At 47.5% G+C, this 24,584-nt stretch overlaps 1 non-coding gene across 2 annotated transcripts; it reads left to right on the forward strand.

Moving 5' to 3' along the window:
* Positions 1-5,074: 5,074 nt before the first annotated feature.
* On the forward strand, positions 5,075-24,374 carry LOC115332508. Of its 2 annotated transcripts, XR_005717358.3 has the most exons (16): positions 5,081-5,294; positions 7,588-7,782; positions 7,854-8,060; positions 9,296-9,373; positions 9,531-9,611; positions 9,926-10,009; positions 10,221-10,304; positions 10,461-10,547; positions 10,639-10,722; positions 10,932-11,015; positions 11,166-11,252; positions 19,032-19,112; positions 19,214-19,422; positions 21,071-21,230; positions 23,080-23,197; positions 23,888-24,374. It is a non-coding gene; the product is annotated as an uncharacterized LOC115332508 (transcript). The 2 variants fall into 2 exon arrangements; XR_006077784.1 differs by lacking the exons at positions 23,080-23,197; positions 23,888-24,374 and having other exon boundaries at positions 5,075-5,294; positions 19,214-19,399; positions 21,068-21,147.
* The last annotated feature ends 210 nt before the right edge of the window (positions 24,375-24,584 follow it).

A 24,584-nucleotide genomic window follows, 5' to 3' on the forward strand; every position in this document is an offset into this window, starting at 1 on the left:
TAGGCATACGCTTTTGTAGTGTGGGGAGATCGACCACACTCTCTAAAACGACTGGAAAATGGTCGCTGATTATGTAAAACCTTCCAAGAAAAGCAAGGAAGCAATGATGGTGATAAAATAGATAAATCAATGCAGGTGAAAGAGTTGTGTGCAGCACTAAAAAGGTTGGGGCTTTGTTATGTAAAAGACATAAATTTGAAGACAATAAAAACCGTTCAATCACTTTTCCGCGGGAATCAACTCGTGCGCTGCCCCACATGGTGTGATGAGCATTAAAATCACCTAAGATTAAAAAAGGCTGTGGAAGTTGGGTTAAAAGCTTCTGGAGGTCATGAATATGTACGGGGGTGTGTGGTAGAAGGTACAGTGAGACAACAGTAATGAGGCGGTCCGTAAGAACTCGTGCTGCCACAGCCTCAAGGGGCGTGTCAAGGGGGACTTGGCCACATGCCACTCCACTCTGCACAACAACGGCAACACCACCGGATGAATGAGGAGATGGGCGGTCTTTCCGGAAGAGGTGATAGTTTCGTAAAACTTGGGTATGTGTGGACGTCAAATAGGTCTCCTGTAATGCTAAAGCTATTGGGCGTAGCTCATTTAGTAAAAAGTGAACATCATCGCTATTATGAAGGAGATCCCGACAGTTCCACTGCATGAAACTAAAATGACTCATCACAGATTAATTAAATTATAGTTAAAATTGTGGGTTTCACAGCTGTGAGTGGACACAAGCTATGGTACACTCGGGGCAGTGACTCGAGGAGGTTTTTTCTTTTGGTCCCCCTTTTCGGGGGTATGCTTTGTACCTCCCTTAGCGGGTGGAGGTGGTTCTGTCGGATCGACAGATACCTCCATGGCCTCCTCCTCCCGCTGTGAAGTAGAAGGAGTGGGCCCCTCGCTGCTCTGAGAGGGAGTGGTGTCAAGCACCACTCGGGGCTTAGGGCCAGGACGATGGGGAACCGTTATGGCACGTGGGGCTTTGGGCAGGGCCGCTGGGGTCTGAGAACCCACAGAGGCCTCGCTGGTGGTTGGGGGGCTGGGTGAGCACTCCAAGTCGCGAAGACTGTACTGAGTGCCCACCGCTGCCTTTAGTGGCGGCGCTGCCCCCCTGGCAGCCGCCTCGGCATAGGTGCCTCCTTGGAGGAAGGAAAATTGCTTCCTTGCCTCAGGGTACGTGAGCTTTTCTTTGATTTTTAGTGTTAGGATTTTCTTTTCTTTCTGAAACTTTGGGCAGGCTCGATAGTAAGTGGGGTGGGCACCAGAGCAGTTGACACACTTGAGAAGTGTACCTTCGCATGTGTCAGCTGGATGGTCCGTAGCTCCACACTTTGCACATGTCGTTTTCCCACGACAGGTAGCAGAGCTGTGACCAAATCGTTGGCATTTGAAACATCGTCTCGGGTTTGGTATGTAGGGGCGCACCTTGCAGTGAAAATAGCCTGCCTTGATGTTCTCGGGCAGCACAGTGGGAGCAAAAGTGAGGACTAAGTGCTTCGATGGTCTCTCCTGTCCGTCTCTGCGTATGAAGATGCGTCGCACGGCGACCAAACCCTGCCCGGAAAGGCCCTCCAAGATCTTCTCTTCGCTAGACTCCAGCAGGTCGGCCTCTGAGATGACGCCCTGGCAGCTGTTCAAGGTGCGATGTGGGGTGACAGATACTTTGTAGTCCGAGATCTTGTTTAAGTCTAAAAGAACAACACTTTGCACTCCGTTTTCCACCTCAACGAGCAAGTCGCCAGATGCTAGTTTCTTTGCTTTGAAGTTTTTACCAATTAGGTTTTCTAAAGTCTTTGAAATAAGAAATGGTGAAAGTTTGGCAAGTGGTTTTCCATTTTCTGAGTGCATTACCAGAAAGCGGCTGAAGCTATTCTGGGCAGCAGCTGATGTCTCTTTGCTAAATACTTCGGTCCGGACCCTTTTCAGGGTTCGATCGGGGGAGGTTTTTTGCTTGGAACCCATATGAAGGGCAGAAACTTCGGCATCCGTAGCGCACCACCCACCGCGGAGTCCAACAAGGGGATAGGTAACATCTCATAACAGGTCTGGGTTGTCTGAGTATGTTACTCTACCAGTGCTACTAGGAAACTATAACCAAGTGTGGTTCAAGAGAGTGTTCTGTCGCCACCCAAGGTTAGCCCTTGCCGCCAAAGAAGGTGAAAACGAAGAATAGGAGAAAGAAGGAAAGAGAAAGAAAAGAGGGGATAGTAGAAGAAATGGCGACTGACTGAATCATCCTGGTCGGGCCAAGCCAGGACACCCGTCTACGGGAAGCGGGGCCCGAAGTGGTGTATTGCCTCACCCGGGGTGCCCCGAAGGGTCCAAACCTACCCCGGGTTCGACTCAATCACTAGGATGCCCTTTCCCCGGACACGGGAAAGCCACGCACAGCCAGACGTGAGCGGGCGAACCCGCACGGCTCGGGGTCCGTGGAGACGCCACTCTCCAAACGCCTGCTTTCACATGTGCCCCCTGCGGGGGCGGTGAAACTTGAGTTAAACAAGTTAGTAGCTGACGGCGTTTTGGTATCCGTCACGCAGAGCGACTGGGCCACACCATTGGTGGTTGTTCCTAAGCCAGACAACAAGGTCATATTATGCGGGGATTATAAAGTGACAGTAAATCCATGCACAAAGACTGATCACTACCCTCTCCCGACTGTCGAAGACTTAATTACAGTACTAGCCGGAGGGAAGGTATTCACAGTGTTGGATCTTTTGACAGCATACCAACAAATAGAACTGCACCCCGAGTCGCGGCCTTTACTGACGGTGAACACCCATATGGGGTTATAGCAGTACGTCCGAATGCCCTATGGAATTTCAAGTGCCCCTGCAGTGTTTCAGGCAATCATGGACGAACTACTGAAGGGGCTACCGGGCGTGGTCTGCTATCTCGACGATGTACTCATCACCGGGGCAACCTACCAGGAATGCCGGGATCGAATGGAAGCAGTCCTGAAGAAGTTCATGAAGCATGGCGTACGGGTGAGAAGAGAAAAAATGCACGTTTTTCGCACCATCAGTAAGATATTTAGGCCATGTAATTGATGAAAGAGGAGGGCACCCATGCGCAGAAAAGATCGAAGCGATAAAAAAAGCGCCTGCACCAAAGAACAGCTCTGAGCTAAAAGCCTACTTAGGAATGTTAACTTTCTACTCAAGATTTATGCCAAACATGTCTTCGATGCTCGCCATTGTACGAACTCAGAAAAATAAGAAATGGCTGTGGTCTGAGCAAGCCGAAAGAGCGTTCAACGAAAGCAAGACGTTGCTGACTCAGGACAGTGTGTTGACCTTCTACGAGCCGGCGAAACCGCTGGGGATTGTATGCGATGCCTCCCCGTACGGGGTAGGAGCGGTTTTGTTTCACGTAATAAACGGAGAGGAAAAGTCAATCGCGTACGCATCGCGCACCCTGAGTAAAGCTGAAAGTTCGTACGCACATATAGAGAAGGAAGCGGTCTCGATTATCTTCGGAGTAAAACGATTTCACAAGTACCTCTATGGAAGGGAATTTACGATTTATTCCGACCATCTTCCGCTAGTGGGCCTGCTTGGCCCCACGAAGCCCATACCACAAATGGCCGCCGCGCGCATGCAACGGTGGATGCTACTGCTCGCCGCTTAAGGCTACAAATGGGTATACAGAAAAAGAGCGCACGTCGCAAACGGTGACGCGCTATCGCGATTGCCGCTTCCAAACGACGCAGAACGGTGCAGTTCTTCTCAGCAGTGCAGGGAATTCCTTTGCCAGCAGATAAGATTCGCACAGAAACGCGAAAAGACGCTATCTTGTCGAAAGTATTGTTTTTTGTATTGAACGGATGGCCTGCCAAATTGTCGGACGACAAGCTGGCACAATTTTTTCTGCGTAAAGATGAGCTCTCTGTAGATTGTGATTGCCTCACATGGGGAAACAAAGTAATCATCCCTGAATGAATGAATTTGGAGTGGCTCGGTCGGCTTCCTCATTGCCGTGTATTCCTATAAGGCTAGGAACCCAGCAAAAGTGAATAGTGATGTTTTGCTTTATAGCATTCATTAATTTAACACGAAACAGACAAACCAGGGGATGCTTCCAGGATCTTGCAGAGTTAAGGGCAAGGAGGGAACTGAGCGAGTCTGTAAATGTCAGATAATCTGTATTTTTGTTTGATTATTTCATCTACAATCACTAAGAGTCCATGAAGCTCAGCTGTAAACACAGATGCATTGGCATTAATTCGGATAACACGTTGGTAAGACTACCCAACCGCAGCGCAGCCAGCGTAGCCAGACCTTTCGTCCCATCAGTAAAAAAACTTTTGTCCGTCTCGTAAAGACTAGCAATCTAAAAAAATTCTTCTTTTATAACACTAGCGGCGGCCACTTTCTTGTTGTATTTTGTCAAAGAGAGGTCGCATGTTATAGTTAGGTCATCCCAAGGAGCAAGTCTTTGTTCAGTTTCCATGACAGAACAAGATATGTCCCCAGACAACACACAAAATCCCTGGGATGTCCCAAAAAAGTCCCTATGTGGTCTTCACGTCCCATATCCCATTGCAGTTATCCCTAGTATATATTTGGGACAACATAATGTGGACAATCCTGAAATCTACCTCAACGGGACGATTGGGGGATGAGACTGACTTTTTATTTGCTTTACCGGTAGGTATACTTTGAAAAGGCATCTTGATATAGAAATTAACTTTGACACAAAAGAAGCCATCTTAGACCTTATTTTGCCAGAGTTTGGCGACGCGTTCGAAGCTCATCCAGGCTCATCGAGATCGAAATTGGTCTTGGACGACTGAATCCAGGGTTCTGCAGCACGATCGTTTTCGCTCCACGCGCATCCGAGCTGAGACGCGCCGACCAACGTTGCGCCGACGCACCGCTCTTGGAAAGGGGGGAGGAGAATTATCCTTCCCTCTCCCTCCCACGCTCTCCTCCCCGTTCCTCAAAAGAAAAAGAAAGTAAAGGGGCGACAAGACCCTGCAACGATATAAAGAAAAAAAAAAATTTATACAATATTAAAAAAAAAAAAAAAATATATATATATATATATGTGTGTGTGTGTGTGTTTACGAAATTTGTATTTATATAAACTGAATTGAGGGGCTTGGAATCCTGGCAACCTTGTCGATAGCCACCACAAGTCATTCGGTTCGAAAGCCACGATCCAATCCAATCCAATCGGAACTTTTCCCTCTTTTTTTTTTTATAGCTGTTTCGCGGAGTTTTTTTTAGGGAGGCCTTGTAGGTACTACAACGGGTTTGCTATCAAGAGGAGCAGCGACATGGAAATGGAAGGTAATCGTTTATGTTCAATCATTTCCGTGCAGTGCGAAGCTTATTTTCAATCCTATCAAATAGAATGTTTCCGCTTTAGGAGCGCTTGTGTTAGGACTATCATACGTCCAACTTCAATTGATGGCGGCAACTCCTTGAACGTGTGAACTACGCGCCTGTTTTAAAATGCATAAGCGTCCAAAAGCCACGTTTTATAAACGCGCTAGTAAAGCAGCTCGCGTAGACTTGTGCGGTATTTTGTTGGGTGATGTTGGTGACGTAGTCGTGGAAGGAGACCAAAACATTTATATGGCACAAGAAGCGGAACGGGAAGTTCCCGAAGCCAGGGAGGATTATATACCCAGCGGATTTCCGCCAGAGCAAGATCACTCATTAGATGGGTATGCGAGTTCACAGAACGCAATTGAGGACCTACATTCCGATTATCAGGTGGCTGCATCTGTGCGCCACGATGGTTCAGGCACTTCCGAGCATCAAGGCTACGTGGTCAATGCACGTGGGCCGATTGAGCAGCAAGTCAGAGGCTGGGCCATTGACACAGCTGTGTCTCATCGCTCCCTTAACGAGCTGCTCAAAATTTTGCGCTCGCATTCTTGCTTCGCTTCTCTCCCTGGGAGTGCAAGGTCGCTTCTTAAAACACCTAGGAAGGCAGTTGTAGTGGTCATGGGAACAGGAAAGTACTGCCACTTCGGCTTGGAAGCAGGGTTGGAAGACACTCTGAAGCATGCACGTGACATACCAGACATCATTACCATCAATGTTAACATTGATGGCCTGCCCCTTACGAAAAGCACACGTGACCAGTTTTGGCCCATCCTGTGCCAGGTGAAGAACTGGGGGAAATGCGATGTCTACGGAAAGTCCAAAGCAGTGTGTTCAGAGGCTTTCCTTCGGCCTGCTGTGTTAGATATCAACCAAGTACTAAGCGAAGGTGTTGTGCTGCAGGGAAAACATGTACGAGTAGAGCTCGCAGGATTGGTCTGTGACGCTCCTGCAAAATCGTATGTCCTTGGCATCAAAGGACACAATGGCTATTTTAGCTGCACCAAGTGTGAGACGGAGGGGGAATTCATCAACGGCAGGATGTGCTTTCCCCAGCTTGATGCAAAGCTCAGAACAGATAAAAGTTTTCGAGATTGTGCTCAAGAAGAACATCATGTCAAGGGAACAGAGCTGAAAAAGCTTCCCATTGATTTGGTCATGCAAGTTCCTCTGGACTTTATGCATCTTGTGTGCTTAGGTGTCGTCCACAAGCTACTGAGATTATGGCTTAAGGGAAGCAACAGGTATCGCCTGGGAACAGCAGTACGAGATGCAATTTCTTTGGCTAACCTTGAAATTCAGTGCCATATCTGCTCAGACTTTGCTCGAAAGCCCAGAAGTCTTCTAGACTTGGACCGCTGGAAGGCAACGGAGTTTCGACTGCTCGTGCTGTACACAGGCCCAGTTGTGCTTTGCGCAAGGGTTCCTGAGCCATACTTTTTTAACTTCATGGTTCTGCACTCTGCAATCACAATTCTCAGCAGTCCTAGGTACTGCCGGGAGTTCGTGGACTACGCTGAAAAGTTGCTGGTCCATTTTGTCGAAACATACATGTTTCTGTATGGGAAGGATGGAGTATCACATAATGTGCACAATCTCATCCACTTGGCCAATGATGTGAGAGTTCATGGGCCATTGCAATCATGGAGTGCATTCCCTTTTGAGAATTTTATGGGATCACTGAAAGATCTCCAGAGGAAGCCCGAGAAGCCGTTAGAGCAGCTGCACAACCGTGTCATGGAGCGCCGAGGTGTTTCAACACCAAAGGATCTCAACAGTGAAAGGCATTTTTTCCTCCCACATGATAATGGGCCACTGCCTCCTGACTGTGTTAACCCTCAGTACAAAGCTGTCAATCTCCCCCACAAATTCTGCCTCAGGACACGCATGAATGACAACACTTGCATCTTAGCTGATGGAACCATCATTAGAATTCAAAACTTTGCTTTTTGCTCAGCGTCTGGCCAGGCACAAGTGATTGGCAAGCAGTTCAGGGAAACAGCTGACCTGTATACTTACCCCTGTGCTTCATCTATGCTCGGCATCGTTCTTGCCTCTGACCTCTCCGGCACCAGCTCGTGGCCACTCTCGAGCATTGTCCAGAAATGTGTTCGAATTCCTTTCAAAGGGAAACATGCGATTTTTCCTCTGGTTCATCTGCAGTAATGTTTCCCTCCATCTCATTTCTTTTTCTCATAGGTTCAAGTGGTGCTCGTTAGTTGACTGTTATTTCCATTCTTTTTTCAACCAGATGGCAAAAAGTTTGGGGTGTTCCATTTTCTTAAGGATGACTCTGTCGCTGTTGTCCATGCAAACTGGGTGAAAGGCTCCGTTTGTTTTTGGCCCAATAAGACAACAAGCAAGAAACTTAAAGCATTGACCATAGAAGGCAAGCTACCAGAGCTAGGCTGGACGGAGTTACCGTTCACTTCTCTTGGATGGTATGGTAAGTAGAATAACCTTATTTCCCTAAATGCTTGTTGTGAGATTTATAACATCAAGAGTTGATTATTGCAGACAGTTACGAGAAGGCAAGACTGAAACTTCCCATTGCTGAAGAGGCGTCCGACCTACGTAGTGACGTAGAATTAGGGCGTGGAAAAAGAAAAAAGACTAGGAAGCTAGTGTCTAGCGATTCTGAAGTTGAAATCCAAGAAGGCTACATTCCTCCTAAACCACCCACACCACCCTGCCTTGGAGAAAGATCTGACCAAGCAAAGAAAAGTGAGTAGTTTGAAGACATTGCGTTCTATTTTATGAAAATTTTCCTTTCTTAGAGTAATTCAATCCTTTCATTTTTTTTTTTTTGTGGGATGCTAATGGAACTAATTACACATATCTCTCCAGATTTTAAGCTAGCTATAGCTGTTTATTCATAAAAATAAAACATACTTAAATAAAACAGCCAAAATAAATTTTTAACGGAAGTCTGTGATGGCAACAGTCTCCTATCTCATTGGGAGAGGCAAAACTGCCGACAATATTCATCTCTGTTTCGAGTACAGTTGAAAGCCTCTAGTATGAAATAACCTGTTTAACAGAGAGGATAATCTGGTTCTACCCAGTTGTTTTAATACCTTGCCTAGGGTGATGTTTACTATCAAGAGATCTGTGTAACAAGGTGCTTTTGCAGTTCCAGACACTTGGTTGGACAGGTGTTTGACTGGATGCAGCAAGTGCTACATTTACCGGCTCATTGCTTTGCAAGGCATGCCTTTTGCACAAGCGCTGTCACTACCAATACTCATTACAGAGCATGGCGCTCATATTCATAACTTTGCTGTCTATCGTGTCATGCAGAAGTAGATCAGAGGTTTACAATGAGAGCTTGCAGTCACTGATTTTAATAGTTTAAATTGATCTGTAGAAATGGGTTTTGATAGCCCTAAAAAAACATTTTTAATATTTGGAATGTAGCTGGAGTGTTTTTGTATATTCAGGAGCCTTTTATGTTGCTGCAAGTGGTCATAACACGTGGGAAGTTCATATGAGCTGGTTCTGATGACTGACTTATTGTCAACTGCCATCATATTTTGGGCAGTTGCTATTTATCCTTTATACATCTCAGGACAGGAAGTGTACTGTACATCTCCTTAACCATATCTGACATCTAATATCAGAGCCACATGATGGTTTCCTTATCAGTTGCAAACATCATCTGGTATCGGTAAAAAATGATCGCCTGGGACCACTCGTCACACTCTCAGAAAGTAGTGTTGAATAATTTCTAGAAAGCAGAAACACATGTAGGTACATGAAAGACCTGTATGTGTCTATCTCTTTCTTTATGTGTCATCTTTTGGTTAATTAATTTAGTGTTAAGCAATAAGCTCAACTTCTCCTTATAAAATGGTCTTCCATGTTTATTTCTGATGAGCTTCGGCAGTAGCTTTGTTGTCTCGCAGACTTCTTCTATCTGATAAAAGTTTCCTTATAGTATTCTTTTTTTCCAAAATCAGGCAGCCGTCTAATCTTTTCTGGACATGAAGCTGTGGTGCATTCGAGGTCACACGGGGCAGGTCGTCAGAAGGCGAAAGGTATTAAACCATCAATCACATTTCTCTTTATGTCTTACTTTGCATTGAACTGGGGTTTTGTATGAGTATGTTTTTATTTTCCATCCGGATTTGGTCGAGTTTTATTTTCCTCTTAGCACTGCTTTTCAAATGCTGTTTATTCACATCATTTCTGCAGAGAGCCGTCCCATCTCTAACAAAGGTCAGGCACTTCGGAGGATTTCGAGATCATGCGAGCAGTCTAGCCAGGGTGTGCACGGTAACGAAGCATACTGTTCTTGTGCTAAATGACCTAATGATGTATCTTGGAGTTGTGTTCAATATTGCAAATGGGCACTGAAATTAAGTTTTAACACACCTTTACTCTGAGCCATATACTAGAAGACAGTTAATATGCTCGCTTTGAGCTTTGTAGCAGAATGTGGGCATTTCATGTTTTCCTCGCGTTGTAACTATATGCTGATTGTTCTGTTAATTCATCCAATGGTATTTATTGGGGCTGTTTGAAAATGCTTACTCTACCAGCTTGCATTACTTTTGTATCAATTATGTCAACTTTTTATTTTTATGCAGGCAGCCGTCCTGTCTCACGGGAGCGCGAGTCCTCGCATGGAAGGCAGCTCAAATCCCCGGAGTGGTCCAGCCGATGGGCCCATGGTAACTAGGCACCTTTTAAGTTTCACATATAAATGATGTGCATGAATATCTGTGGCAGAGTTATAGGGGATTGAAAAAATTTCAAATATGTAAAATAAAATGTCCTGCCGGATAACTGAACATCTCCCACACACCCTAAGGAGTGTTAGCAGTGTGTAGATCTTCTAGTAACATGGTTAAATTGAATTGGAGGCATGCTGTTTTTTCTCAGGCAGCCGTTCAGTTTCTCGTGAGTTTGAGGAACTTCCGTGGAGGCGTTCACTCTCCCCTAGGCACTCTACCCAGCAGGCACATGGTAATTCATTATTTACTGTCTTTCTGCTCATATGGTTCCTGCAGTGATGTCGAGTCACTTTGTCTGAAGAGAGTAGCAGAGTATTCTAGCTAGAACCCATGGGACCATAAGAGTTTTCTGCATTGTGCTGAAATTTCACATGCTTCTCTGCAATAGGGAGCTGCCCTTCCCATCACGAGGTAGAATCCTCACTCGGGAGGTGCTCAGCAATGTCTCCTGAGGCTCTCAGTCAGCATGTGCATGGTAATTGAACACACATGTTCTCCTTTGAAAATGCTTACTCTACCAGCTTGCATTACTTTTGTAGCAATTATGTCAACTTATTTTTATGCAGGCAGCCCTCCTGTCTCACGGGAGCGCAAGTCCTCGTATGGAAGGCAGTCCAAATCACCGGAGCGGTCCAGGAGTGGGGTCCATGGTAACTAGGCACCTTACCTTTCAAGTTTCACATATAAATGATGTGAACGAATATCTGTGGCAGAGTTATAGAGGATTGAAAAAACTTTCAAATATGTACGTCATGCAGGACAAGTGAACATCTCCCACACACCCTAAGGAGTGTTAGCAATGTGCAGGTCATCTAGTAACATGGTTAAATTGAATTGGAGGCATGCTGTTTTTTCTCAGGCAGCCGTTCAGTTTCTCGTGAGTTTGAGGAACTTCCGTGGAGGCGTTCACTCTCCCCTAGGCACTCTACCCAGCAGGCACATGGTAATTCATTATTTACTGTCTTTCTGCTAATATGGTTCCTTCAGTGATGTCGAGTCACTTTGTCTGAAGAGAGAGTGTTCTAGCTAGAACCCATCGGACGATAAGAGTTTTCTGCGTTGTGCTGAAATTTCACATGCTTCTCTGCAATAGGGAGCCGCCCTTCCCATCACGAGGTAGAATCCTCACTCGGGAGGTGCTCAGCAATGTCTCCCGAGGCCCTCAATCAGCATGTGCATGGTAACTGAAAATATGTTCTCCTTCTGCTAGCATATTTGTGATGTTCTGGCATTTTATTGAAGTGCATTTTCAGACCACATCGTCTCTGTAGCAACTTGTTCATTTGACCATGTTTATTTTCTATTGCTTATTTGACCAGGCACCATATTATGTGCAGTGTACATTACACTGAGTTTAAATGCAGAAAAATTAACTGAAAGAATAAAAAGAAAAGGACGATCACAGACGACAACGTTCTTTATCTGCTAGCATGGTATGTTTCTTCCCATACTTAGCTATATTGTCACGGGTGGTGACCAGAATAACAATAAATAAACAGGAAGAACTAAACGTTTAATGTGGCGAACTTGTGCCAAAACAAAAAGAGAATAGAAAATAATAACAAAGCGTCGCGAGCGTCGAGGTCGGCGAGACAGCAGAGTCGAGCGCTGGGGCGAAACTGACTCGACAAGGTCGCGGGCGGCCTCTTATCTAGAGTGAGTCACTATCTCGAAGATTCGGCGGAGAAGGTTCGAGCGTAGCGCGCTCGGGGCGAGAATGAACAAACACTTTCTAGAACAACAAAAACAAGGATGAACGATAGTTATGTCCGCAGCAAGAATGAACGAGAACTTTCTACAAGTCCGTGACCCTGCGCGCGGCATTATCCCCCCCTTTAAAAAGTGCATCGTCCCGATGCAGCACGAAACGAAGAACAACAAACAAAAACAAATCCAAAACAAAAAGGCAGCAGAATCGCGAGTCGCAGTTCACAGTTCACAGTTCACCCGTCGACGAGAGTGGAAAGTTCTATCGTTCGTAATACGGCTTCAGCCGGACGACGTGCACCACCTCGGGTCACGGCTGACGTCTTGCAGATGGGCGCGTTCCGTCGGGTAGAACTTCGTAGTTCAGATCGCCGAGGCGTCGGATGATCTTGTAGGGTCCGAAATAGCGTTTCAGGAGTTTTTCGCTGAGACCGCGACGACGTATTGGTGTCCAAACCCATACCCGGTCTCCGGGTTGAAAGTGGACGTCCCGGCGACGAAGGTTATACCGGCGTGCGTCGACTCGCTGTTGGTCTTGAATCTTGACTCTTGCCAGTTGACGAGCTTCCTCCGCGCGCTGGGAGATGAGTTGAACGTCGTCGTTGACATCACCGGTTGGCACGTGAGGCAGCATGGCGTCGAGCGTCGTGGTAACCGTTCGGCCGTGTACCAGTTGGAACGGTGTCATTCCCGTGGTTTCTTGAACCGCTGTGTTGTACGCAAACGTGACGTACGGCAGCACCTCGTCCCATGTCTTGTGCTCTACGTCGACGTACATGGAAATCATGTCGGCGATGGTTTTGTTGAGTCTCTCCGTCAGCCCGTTGGTCTGCGGGTGGTACGCCGTGGTGCGACGATGGCTGGTGTGGCTGAGACGAAGGACTTCTTGCGTCATCTGGGCCATGAAGGATGACCCGCGATCTGTAATCAGTACTTCAGGTGCGCCGTGTCGAAGGAGAATGGACTCGACGAAAAATTTGGCGACTTCCACGGCTGTTCCTGATGGCAGGGCTTTTGTCTCGGCGTATCGTGTAAGATAATCGGTCGCGACGATAATCCACCGATTTCCTTGCGCCGATGTTGGGAACGGCCCAAGCAAATCCATTCCGACTTGCTGGAAAGGCCTAGTCGGGGCAGGTATCGGCTGCAGGAGTCCAGCTGGCTTCGTCGGAGGCCTCTTACGTCGTTGGCACTCATGGCACGACCTTGTGTACAGATGGACTGTTTTCGGGAGTCTCGGCCAGTAGTACTTGTCACGAATCCGGGCGAGCGTCCGGCTGTAGCCAAGGTGTCCAGCCGTCGGGTTGTCGTGGCATGCTTGAAAGATTTCTTCTCGCAGGCTGGCCGGAACAACCAGCAGCCAAGCAGGGTTGCTCGTTCCGAAGTTCTTCTTGAAGAGCACACCTCGCCGCAGAACGAAGCTTGACAAGTCTCGGGCCAAGACTCGCGGAACTGAACTTTCTTGGCCTTCGAGGTGTTCGATCACGGCGCGAAGTTCCGGGTCGTCTCGTTGAAGTGCTCCCATGTCGGCATCTGTCACTGCACCGAGAAAACGGGCGTCGTCGTCGTCGTCAGTGCTTTCGGGAGGAGATTCGACTGGGGCCCTAGACAAACAGTCGGCGTCGTTATGCTTGCGGCCAGACTTATGCACAATGGCCACGTCGAATTCTTGCAGTCGCAGACTCCAGCGAGCGAGGCGTCCTGACGGGTCCTTGAGGTTGGCGAGCCAACAGAGAGCGTGGTGGTCCGTGACAACGCGAAACGGGATCCCGTACAGGTACGGGCGGAACTTGGTTAACGCCCAGATGACAGCGAGACATTCCTTGTCGGTCGTCGAGTAATTTTTCTCTGCCTTAGAGAGTGCCCGGCTTGCGTAAGCGATCACCCTCTCTGCTCCGTCTTGTCTTTGGACGAGTACCGCGCCGAGTCCGGCGTTGCTGGCGTCCGTGTGAACTTCCGTTTCCGCTGATGGATCGAAGTGTCCGAGGATAGGGGGCGACTGGAGTCTTTCCCTCAGTTCGTTGAACGCTTGTTCTTGCTCCTCCCCCCACTGGAAGTTCACGTCGTCCTTGGTCAGATGCGTGAGCGGTGCAGAAATCTTGGCAAAATCGCGAACAAAACGCCTGTAATAAGCGCATAGTCCAAGAAATCTTCTTACGGCTTTCTTGTCTGATGGCTTGGGAAATTCTGCAACAGCAGATGTCTTGGAAGGATCAGGGCTTACACCCTGAGCACTCACGACATGGCCCAGGAATTTGAGCTCGCCGTAAGCGAACCGACATTTTGACGGCTTTAGTGTCAGTCCAGCATTCTGGATAGCCTGTAGTACGGCTCGCAAACGTCTCAGGTGCTCGTCGAAGTCGCTTGCGAATACCACGACGTCGTCGAGATAGACGAGGCAGCTTTGCCATTTCAAGCCGGAAAGAACGGTGTCCATTACGCGCTGGAACGTCGCCGGTGCTGTGCACAGTCCGAACGGCATCACTTTAAATTCGTACAGTCCGTCCGGCGTGACGAAGGCAGTCTTCTCACGATCCCGTTCGTCGACCTCGATCTGCCAGTACCCACTCTTCAGGTCCATCGACGAAAAGTATCGGGCATGGCGCAGCCGGTCCAGAGTGTCGTCGATGCGTGGCAGCGGGTAGACGTCCTTTTTCGTTACGGCGTTTAGTCGGCGATAGTCCACGCAGAACCGAAGAGTCCCGTCTTTCTTTTTCACCAGGACTACCGGTGAAGCCCACGGGCTGCTTGAGGGCTGGACAATGTCGTCATCGAGCATTTCTTGGACCTGCTTCTGGATGACCTCTCTTTCTTTCACGGAAACACGGTACGGCGACCGATGCACAGGAAGCGCGTTGTCTTCAGTGACAATTCGATGTTTCGCAACGGTCGTTTGGCGCACCTTTGACGACGTGGAGAAGCACTCATTGAACTCGGCGAGAAGGTCACTGAGTTGTCGTCGTTGTGGGGTAGGCAGGGTTGGGTCGATGTCAAACTGCGAAAGTGGGGTTGTCTTAGGTGGCCACGAAGAGAGGTCTTCTGATATTCCGGCGATTGCGGCTGCGTCCGGGAGTTCCTCGGCGTGGCCCACGGCGGTGCCTCTCGTAAGGTGCTGGGCCTCCTGTCGGAAGTTCGTTACGAGTGCGACAGTAGTGCGTCCGTCTTGGAGCTCCGTGACGCCTCTTGCGATGCCGATCCCTCTTCCTAGAAGCAACTGGAGGCTTCCTTCGAGCAAAACGTCGCCACAGAAAGTCTCATCGACCCCGACGGGTACGAAAACACTTGACTGCGGCGGTAGGTTCACGTGGTTTGCGAGGACTCGTACCGCGGATGACGTCATTTTGGGGTCCTCCTGTGGTGGAGCAGGTTTTCGAAGCGTCAGCCGGTTTGCTCCGAGGTCGATGACGGCGCCATACTCGCAGAGAAAGTCCATTCCGAGGATAACGTCCCTCGAACAGTCTTGCAGAACGACGAACTTGACAGGGCACGTCTCACCGTGGATCTCGACGCGAGCAGTGCATCTCCCGACAGGTGTGATGAGGTGCCCTCCGGCGGTTCGTATCTGAGGTCCATCCCACGGCGTCGTGACTTTCCGAAGGCGGCGGGAGAGCCTTCCACTCAAGACTGAGTAGTCTGCTCCAGTGTCCACGAGCGCTGATGCGTCGTGGCCGTCGATGACGACGTTTAGGTTATTGGACACCGTTGCAGGGGCGTGGTTTCGATCTCTGGTAGCGTTCGAGTGGGGGCCCTCCGACGTTCGTGGAGGATCTTGGCGTCGGTCGTCTTCGGCAACTCCACCTCCAGGGGTTGCCGCGCCTAATTTCCCCGGCGAGGAGCGAGGGGCGACAGACTTTCACGTCGGGGTCGGTGCATCGGCGAAGCTGGACGTCGTGGCGACGGCGACCGGAACTCTCGGCGGGACGTAGGCTCGGGGGACTGAGGTCGTCGCAGGTACTCGTCGATCTCCCGAGGGCGTTCACCATAACGGGGTCGCGGGTCGTTCGGGTGGAACCCGCGAAGCCCGAGTCGTCGGTATGGGCATCGGCGGTAGGTGTGGTCCGCTTCCCCGCAATGGAAGCACAGAGGGCGGCGGTCGGACGTTCGCCACACGTCGGTCTTGCGGGGTGCGCGAGGCTCCGGGCAGGCGTACTGGACCTGGTCGTCGTGGTGTCGGTCGTGCTGCGGCGCAGGAGTCTGACGTCGGGGCGGCGCGACATAGGTGTGACGAGGAGGAGGCGGTGGCCGTCGAGCCACTGCGGCGTAAGTCAACGTGGGCTCCTCGGGGGCTGCCACGACGACAGGAGCCTCTTTCTGGAAGGTTCTCTGGACTTCTTCCCGCACAACCTCGGCGATGGAGAGTGAGGCCGGGCGTACTGCAGCGGGCAGGAGCTTCTTGAGTTCCTCCTGGACGACTTCACGGATAATTTCACGGATGCCGGGGAGGGTGGTGCCAAGGTCGGATCCGGATGTCGCCAGAGTGGTTACGCCGGGGTGTCGCTGGTAGTGTCTGGCGCGTGCTTGTAGGGCCCGTTCCATATTCGTCGCCTCCGTGACGAACCCGTCGACGGTTGTCGGGGGATTGCGAATGAGGCCGCCGAATATCTCACTTTTCACACCCCTCATCAAGTGGTGCAGCTTCTTCTCCTCGGTAGCCTGAGGATCGGCGCGGGCGCTCAGGCGGAGAACATCCTCAACGAAGCTGGTGACGCTCTCATGTAGGTCTTGGGTCCTTGTTCGCAGGAGATCTTCGGCCCTCTCACGTCGGTGTTGGCAGGCAAACGTCTTCTTTAATTCTTGCTTGCACACCTCCCACGACGTCAAAGAAGCCTCGTGGTTTTCCAACCAGTGCCTCGCAGTTCCTTCCATCGAAAAGTAAAGGTTCTGCAAACAGTGCTCGGCTGACCACCCGTTATGGCGGGCCACCCGTTCATAGTGTTGCAGCCAGTCCTCGATGTCCTCGTGTGCGTCTCCGTGGAACGGCGTCGGAGTTTTGGGTGCGACGGGCAGGTATACGACGGCAGGAGCAGCCGGGGCCTGCGCCTGGTCGGCCATCGTCGTCTTCTTCGGCTTGGGCTTGTCCAGTAGCAAACCGTATTCAGGATTCTCTCCCTTGATGCGCCGGCTGGTCCGAGTTTCGGGTTCCGCGGGGAGTGGTCTTCTCACTGGGCTTGGTACCGGACTTGCACTGCGGGATCTTGGAGGGGAACGCTGTACAGGCATGCGGTACCCAGCACCTCCACCAAAATGTCACGGGTGGTGACCAGAATAACAATAAATAAACAGGAAGAACTAAACGTTTAATGTGGCGAACTTGTGCCAAAACAAAAAGAGAATAGAAAATAATAACAAAGCGTCGCGAGCGTCGAGGTCGGCGAGACAGCAGAGTCGAGCGCTGGGGCGAAACTGACTCGACAAGGTCGGGGGCGGCCTCTTATCTAGAGTGAGTCACTATCTCGAAGATTCGGCGGAGAAGGTTCGAGCGTAGCGCGCTCGGGGCGAGAATGAACAAACACTTTCTAGAACAACAAAAACAAGGATGAACGATAGTTATGTCCGCAGCAAGAATGAACGAGAACTTTCTACAAGTCCGTGACCCTGCGCGCGGCAATATTATGACTGGCAAGATGGGGAACCTGAAGTGCATTCTGAGTGCATGCTACTGATCATGTCGATGTTTTACTTCTAAGCTTTCACTTGAAAAAGTGGGTGAGTTAGCGTTGTGCTTCCCCAAATTTCTTCCCACCAAAGTTGGCATTAAAGTTGGGATACACTTGCTCGTTAAGTTTCTTTATCAGTGGTCATTGCCAGAAGTTTGTAGCACACCTGCGTACTTTAGGGGGTATGAATTCCACTGTTTGAAAACTACAGTAAAGTGGTGATTTGCGCCTGTTGGTTCATAGGAACCGTGCGCATCTAATTCAAGCCCCGACCAGGGCGCCCCTAGCGGCAAACGGGTCCATCGCATCGGGGAGCTTCTGCCAGTCGCTGCGTTGGTTGTGCGTTGTAGTGGGTTAGCGTTGTAATTTCTGAGATGGCTATTCCGCACCAAGAAAGCCGCAACAATTGCTGCGTGGTCGGCTGCAACAGTACGTCGAAGATCGCACACGGCACGAAGTACTACATCGTCCCTTCGAAGCCGTACGGCCGTACGAGGCGGAGTACTGCGCGACCTGCAGGTGCGACTTGTGCGTCCATACAGGTTAGTGGCGTTTCTTACCTTTCTGTTCGCGCTTTGTTTCAGCTGCTGACGAATAATACAATTAACTTTTTTCTATTCTAGCGACGATGGAACAGCATCGACACCGACGGCAAACTCTAAAGTATGCGGCAAATACTTCACCGGAATCGAGAAGCGGAGTGCGGTCGCCCCCCTGAGCCTACACTTGGATGTTTCCATCAGCCTACAGGAAGATAGTAGTGGGAATCGCGGAACGGCGCGAAAAAAATCGCCCAGTTATTGTCAAGCTGATTCAGAAATAAACGTACATAATTACCACGGTCCACTCAACGCCAACTACATTTTTTTGCGGGCACGCTTAATTTTGTTAGCGGAGTACGGCGCTCCGTGACATCCACTTGTCCGTCGAAACGGACCTCCTTCACGTCGTACACGCGGCCAGATTCACGAAGGAGTTTTCCCTTCTTCATATTGGTACCACGGAAGAAGCTTTCTAGATTCGTAACCGCCTTAAACCCCGTCGTAATCACCCCGGGAACACTGTCCGCTGTGCTTGCTGTGCTGCTCATCGCCATTGCTTCCCCCGATGATTCTGCACCGGCTACCGAAGAAGTTTTCCGGATTCGTAATCGCCCTCTGTCCTCTGTGGTGTTCGTTGCTATTACTTCCGCCGACGGCTACCGAAGGAACCCGCTACCGAAGGAACTTTCCGAATTCGTAACTGCCTTAAATTCCTTCGTAATCACGACGGGGACACTGTCTGCCGTGCTGTTCGTCGCCATTGCTCCCCGATGCTCCTGCGGCGGCTACCGGTAGGTCGCGGCGAACAATAGGCGACCGCCGCGACACGGCCGGCATGCTCGCTTCCTATAGCAATAGAAACACCGCCGGAAAATACAAGGACTAAGATGAGGGTAAACGAGGCACTCTCAACTGTATATTTTGGTAGGATCGCCTTCTCTTGTTTCCCCTTGTCTTAGTCCTCGTATTTCTAGCGCTGTTTTTCCATGGTTTTAAATACTTTTATAGCTCACTATGTATCTTAAATGGAGTTGTGTATCATTTCTCTGTCAGGCCCTGTTCCCAGCGCAGGGCGGCCGCGTGATATTACTGCTCATATGCCACCAGGGGCAATTTCGGGCCCACAATGGACAGGTAATAAATACTTCTATTTTTTTAGAAGTGAGACCTTCAATCTTCCCTGGGGCCTTGTTTCAAGCCTTTTGTATGCCATTTGTATGCCATACTCTTTTTAGATTTCATGACGCAGGTGCTGAGGATGTTGCATACACTCAAGCAGAGACAACAACAGCAATCAGAACAACTGGCACTCCTTGCCAACATGCTCGACAGTGTGCTGCCTGCACCGACCGAACCTCTTGTTGTTGCTCCTTTGAAGGATTTGGAGGAATTCTTGGCTTACGAAAAAGTCCTGGCTGCAAGTGATGAAAAGAAGCTGCAACTGGTGAGATGAAATTTGTTTTTAATTTCTTTGATAAAACTGACGGGGTATTTAGGCTCGCCAATATTTTTATTTGCACATTACACGTGAGAGCCCAACTACCCAGAAAACAACTCGCGGCTCGGAATTCGTTTTCTTTCCGACCGAAAACAGCCGATCGAGAACTGGCTAGTTTCAGTCACGCTCACTCTCTTCTCCGTGGCCATGTGCCGTTTTTTCATGGTTTAGACAGAACCACAAAATATAATCGAAGTCCTAGGTCATTGAAGGCACGCACACAACATTTAAAATAGAAAATAAATATGATACCCGTTTTTTGTGGCTTCTAAAAAGCTGCAAATGCGTTTGGGAGAAAAAAAGTATCACAGCTACGTGACTTCTGCCACCTATCCCCTCCTCTATATTTCTTCCTGCCCAGTCCAGTTTCGGTTTCGAGCAGTTGCGTTTTTTTACTTTATTAAAAATAGATGTGACACTAGCAAAATATTGATCTGACACCATAATAAACCGCCTGGCAAAAAAGTAAAAAAAAACAAAAACAAAATTGGGGGTTGTCACTGTTCCTTTAAAGGGGTATTCCGGCATTATTTTCGTGGTCTCTGATTTGCCTCAAAAATGGCTCAACACACCGATAGACACGGCTGTACCAGCTCCCCAAGTATTGTGTGAAAAGATGATTTTGCAAAGTTATTGAATTTTATAATTTCGTTTTCATCGTGTTTCTCAAACCGGGGGCCCCTACTGGCAACATTGAAGTGTGACGACAGAAATGGTACAAAGTGGGCAGTAAGCCATTTTCCCAACTGGTTACAAGACATTTGATGGTGGGAAAAGAATGCTTGGTAGCTGATTCACTAAGGAACGTGCAAAAAACACTTGAAATGCTCAGTTTAAGACTACCTGCGCGACTTAAAGCTCTGTACCATTTGTGACGTCACACCACTGGAGAGCGCGCGGAAATTTGAATGTTGGTTTCGGCATCATCTTCGTTTACGGTTTTGTCGATTGCTATTTATCAACTTCAAAAAAATAAATAGCGTACTGTGAACACTAAAGTCCTGGTAGTCAGAAAATGCAATTTGTTTGAGTAGCTCAAAAAATGGCCGGGGTACCCCTTTAAGGACAAAACATATACCGGGCCCAATTTGGGGAGAAAAAAACTAGGGCCTTCAGCGACGCAAAAAATAGCTATGCATTGCAGGAAGTTGAGGCTCCGCCACAGTGTGACGCTAGCGGTGCTGATAGAATTCGAATGTTTGAGAATGTGATATTACTTGGATCAAAAGAAATTGAGAAAAAAAAACAAATTTCTTTTTGAGTGACGCCCACTAAGCGTACCACAACGAAAGAAACCCTTCTTTTGTTTCCTTTTTATAAGCCCTCTCACCAAAATAAGCTCCACAGGGGCCAAAATAACTTATCTTTTTTGAAAAAAGGCCGAGTGTACATGCGCTTGTGAAGAAGTGTTTCTTTCCCGTATCTTTTGATTTAGGTAATGCCATGTTCTCAAACTTTCTCATTTTGTCAGCACAGCTAGCGTCACATTCGGGCAGAGTTTCACCTTCCTGCAATGCTGAGTTAATTTTTGCGCCACTGAAGACCCTGGTATTCCTCTCTTATTCAGGCCCGACTGTCTGATGTTCTATTCCAGAAAAGGTACATCAAAATAATTGGCGGGGACGATGCAAAGGAAAAAACTTCCCGAATACATAAGAAGCTTCTGACTTACGACATAGGAGTGGCCTTCACTTGGTATGGTACAAAAGACAAGAGGAGATTCTGTGACCTGCAGTTCTGTCAGCTGATGTGTGGTAAGCACTTCAAAGGGCTCATGATATTTTGTAGAAATAATATTAATTGTACAGCTTTGTTTTTAAGGTACAGTATAGGTGATGTCGTACTAATACCTTACTGTCCTTCTAAATCAAGAGTGCTAAGTCACTAACACACAGCTCCTGGTACCGAGCTTCATATCAGTTAAACTGACTATAAATTTGGTTTACGAAGCATTGAATAAGGCAGATAATTGAATTTACTTTATTCAATTTTATGTAATGGACCATTTTCAAAAATCCCGAAAGGCATGCGAGGAGTGGAAGTATTTTCAGGAACGTCGTGTGTGTGCCCTCAGTCCCTCTCGCTGTTTCCATCCCATGACACTGTTGGTCATGCTGCATTCCCAAAGGAGGAGAATGCAAAAGTGTGGGAGCTGTATAAGCCCTTTTCCATGATAGCTCTTAATGCCACTGGAAGGCACTTCATGTTTTACTAATGCTCTATGGGGATGTAATGTGGGAAAGGAAAACATGCACAAGAGAAAGCGTCACATCTGAGCAAACCTAAAGCACCCTTTTCTAGTCGTGTCATATATTCATATTTAGTGCTGCGTCAAACCTATGAATGTTTTTCCAGGTGATAAATGGTAAGATCGTATGCCGCATGTCACAAATAATTCGCTTAAATTAAAAAAAAAAAGTTGAGTGCTCTATGCAAGTTAAGCATACTGTCTGTTATTAGCAAGCATCTGGCTAGAGTTGCAGTGTTTGAGTATGAAGCGTTTTATAATGCAGCAACCTTTGAACTTTGAAGAATTGTGTCTCACACGTTTCACGTACGCAACACAGTTGCTCAGCAATTTGTCATATTTTTTTAAGTAAGCCAAATTAATTAGTTGAGGCTAATTAGATAACTTTTTAAATATTTACTTAGGAGCTGAAATGTCAATTGGAAAGTTTTAAAGCACCTTGAAATATTTGCACCATGATGCATATGCATGCTTCTGTTTATATGTAAAGAAATGCCGCAAGATTTTAGAAGAGTCCATGATTAAGGGGGCACATTGTCGTGGTATTTTGTAATATTTTACAGGTCAGTAAAATAAAGTATGTGAACTGTATCACATTGCAGTCATGTAATTCCAATGCTTTTTAATGCACTTTGCAAGTTTCACACTGACACCTCGGTTCTCAAATAAGTATTAATGTGAAACGTTCTCTGGTTCTACACTCTTAACATGCGGTATACTGTGTAACCGCAAGCTCGAAGCTGATTGGTCGGGACAAGTCGCATGGTATAGCTGGTGGAGATGAGGAAAGCTTGACGCTGATTGGATAATCACGTGGTCAACCGGCTAGACGTGGTGTAGCCGGTGCAGAGGAGGACAGGGCGTTTCAGAGTTAAAGGGACGGTCGCCGCCTGGGCTTGAACCCATGGCAGCAACGTAAGCCGAGTGTGCTTCCATCCGACATTGCAATGCTTGCAGGAGATGCACGGAAAGCTTGCGAGAAGGCTAACTAAAGCGAAAAAGAAATGAGTCCTTAACTTCAGCACTAAGCCATTCAGCCCAAGCAAGAGCCAGCGAAACATTTCACATAACCGCTTCACAATTTCCTAGCAATTTGCCAGTTTCTTAATAAGTTAGCTAATTACTCTTAAGTAAGGAATTATTTCTGCTTAATTATAAATTACTGGAACTCTCACAAGATGCTTTCTAGCATCGTGCAGTTCGTTTCATTTTTGTAGGGCACACCATTTTGGACACCTGAATATACTTGCTGTACTGAGCAGTAGCTTGCACCTTTAAGCAGCCAATGCTTCCTAGACAAATGTCACTTCTACTATTTTACTTAAATTGCCTTATATAAAATATATATCTTACAGGTGGCTTAACAGAACAACAAAACAAGAAAGAAGCAGAAGTCACTCTTAAAGATATTGAGAAAACAACAATGACATGGCTGCGCCATGCCAAAGAGCGCCTGGACAACTGCCAGAAAAGGTAAGCAGGCATACGATTAGGCTGCATGTGAAGGCTGATAGGCAAGTAATATCAGTACTGTAGAACTTTAATACAGCAGTTGCAAACATTTTACAAAGAACGAAACATTGTAAATTTGCCAAAATGTCAACACTGCAGTTGTTATTCATCTGCAGTGTAAAAAAAATGCTTAACATTGAGATATCAAGTCACTTCTGTCTACGTTAAAGGGATGCTGAACCCAAATTGAGATTTCCCTTAACTATGCAGTAGAAGCAGCAGTCAACGACTGGTGCTTCTACTGCATAGTGGACGACTGAATCCCTCCTGCTTCCTGACATTAACGTATTGCACTCGAATTAACCTTCACTCCTCCCCCTGGCTTAGCAGAACTCCTTGTGCCTTGGCTGCAGAGTAGTGGAGGTTAGGAAAGCTGTGACATCATGAAGATAGTTTTTATAAATGCTCACAATGCAAATCTTGTGTTCACAATTTTATTCTTTCTGCATTTTTTTTATTCAAATAGCATAATTTAGGGAACACACAAGCACTTTGCTACTACATATACTCACAGCTCAAGTTTGGGTTCAGCATAATTTTAAACTCGTCTCGTGGTGCAGGGTTTCTGAAGCCATGATTGTTTCCACGTGGAAGAGCTAGCACAACTTAGTGAATATGTATGCTCATAGATGTGTTCTACTTGCTTTGTAGGGGGGCTGCACAGATGGCACACCCAGAGGAAGATGAGGATGACTGAAATCTGGAATTGTTTTCTTTCCAAGTGAAGATGTGCTGTTATTTTAATGAACAGTTCCTTAAGCCTCGTTCAGGTTCCAACTAGTCAATAATTTATTTGTTTTGTAAAACAGACTACTTTATTTTTATGAACAGTTGCAGTCTGGAATTTTTTTTTAGTTCTCTAAAGAGGTGGTTTTATTTTTATGAACAGTTGCTTCAACCTTTTTCTATAAGCTTTGTTAAGTCACTAACGAGTCATTTATATCTTTGTTATCAGACTATTTTATTTTTATCAACAGTTGCTTAAGGCTTCTTGGATAAACCATCATGAAACCACTTACAACTAGTCTCTTTTTCTTGTGAAAGCAGACTATTTTCTTGTAAAAGCAAAAGTATGTTTGTAACACGATTTTATGATCCAGTGTTAGTGTTCTTACAATAAAATTTAAAAGCTGCCTTACCTTTGCATACCAACATCTTTGATTGGCATGACTGCTTGAGAAGTTTGCATCTCAAATTTGATAGATACTTCGTTTTAAAACATTTTTTGGAACATTAGTGGGTGAAATTGAGTAAGTACACTTCAGACAGCTTTCATGACCACTGCGAACTATTTGCAGAGCACAAGTTCGTTGGCTTCTTTTGCAGGATTTGTGGTGAAGCCAGAACG

The sequence above is a fragment of the Ixodes scapularis genome, unplaced genomic scaffold (genome assembly GCF_016920785.2).
Source record: "Ixodes scapularis isolate PalLabHiFi unplaced genomic scaffold, ASM1692078v2 PGA_scaffold1__304_contigs__length_218370807, whole genome shotgun sequence".
In the NCBI taxonomy this organism is placed as follows: domain Eukaryota; kingdom Metazoa; phylum Arthropoda; class Arachnida; order Ixodida; family Ixodidae; genus Ixodes; species Ixodes scapularis.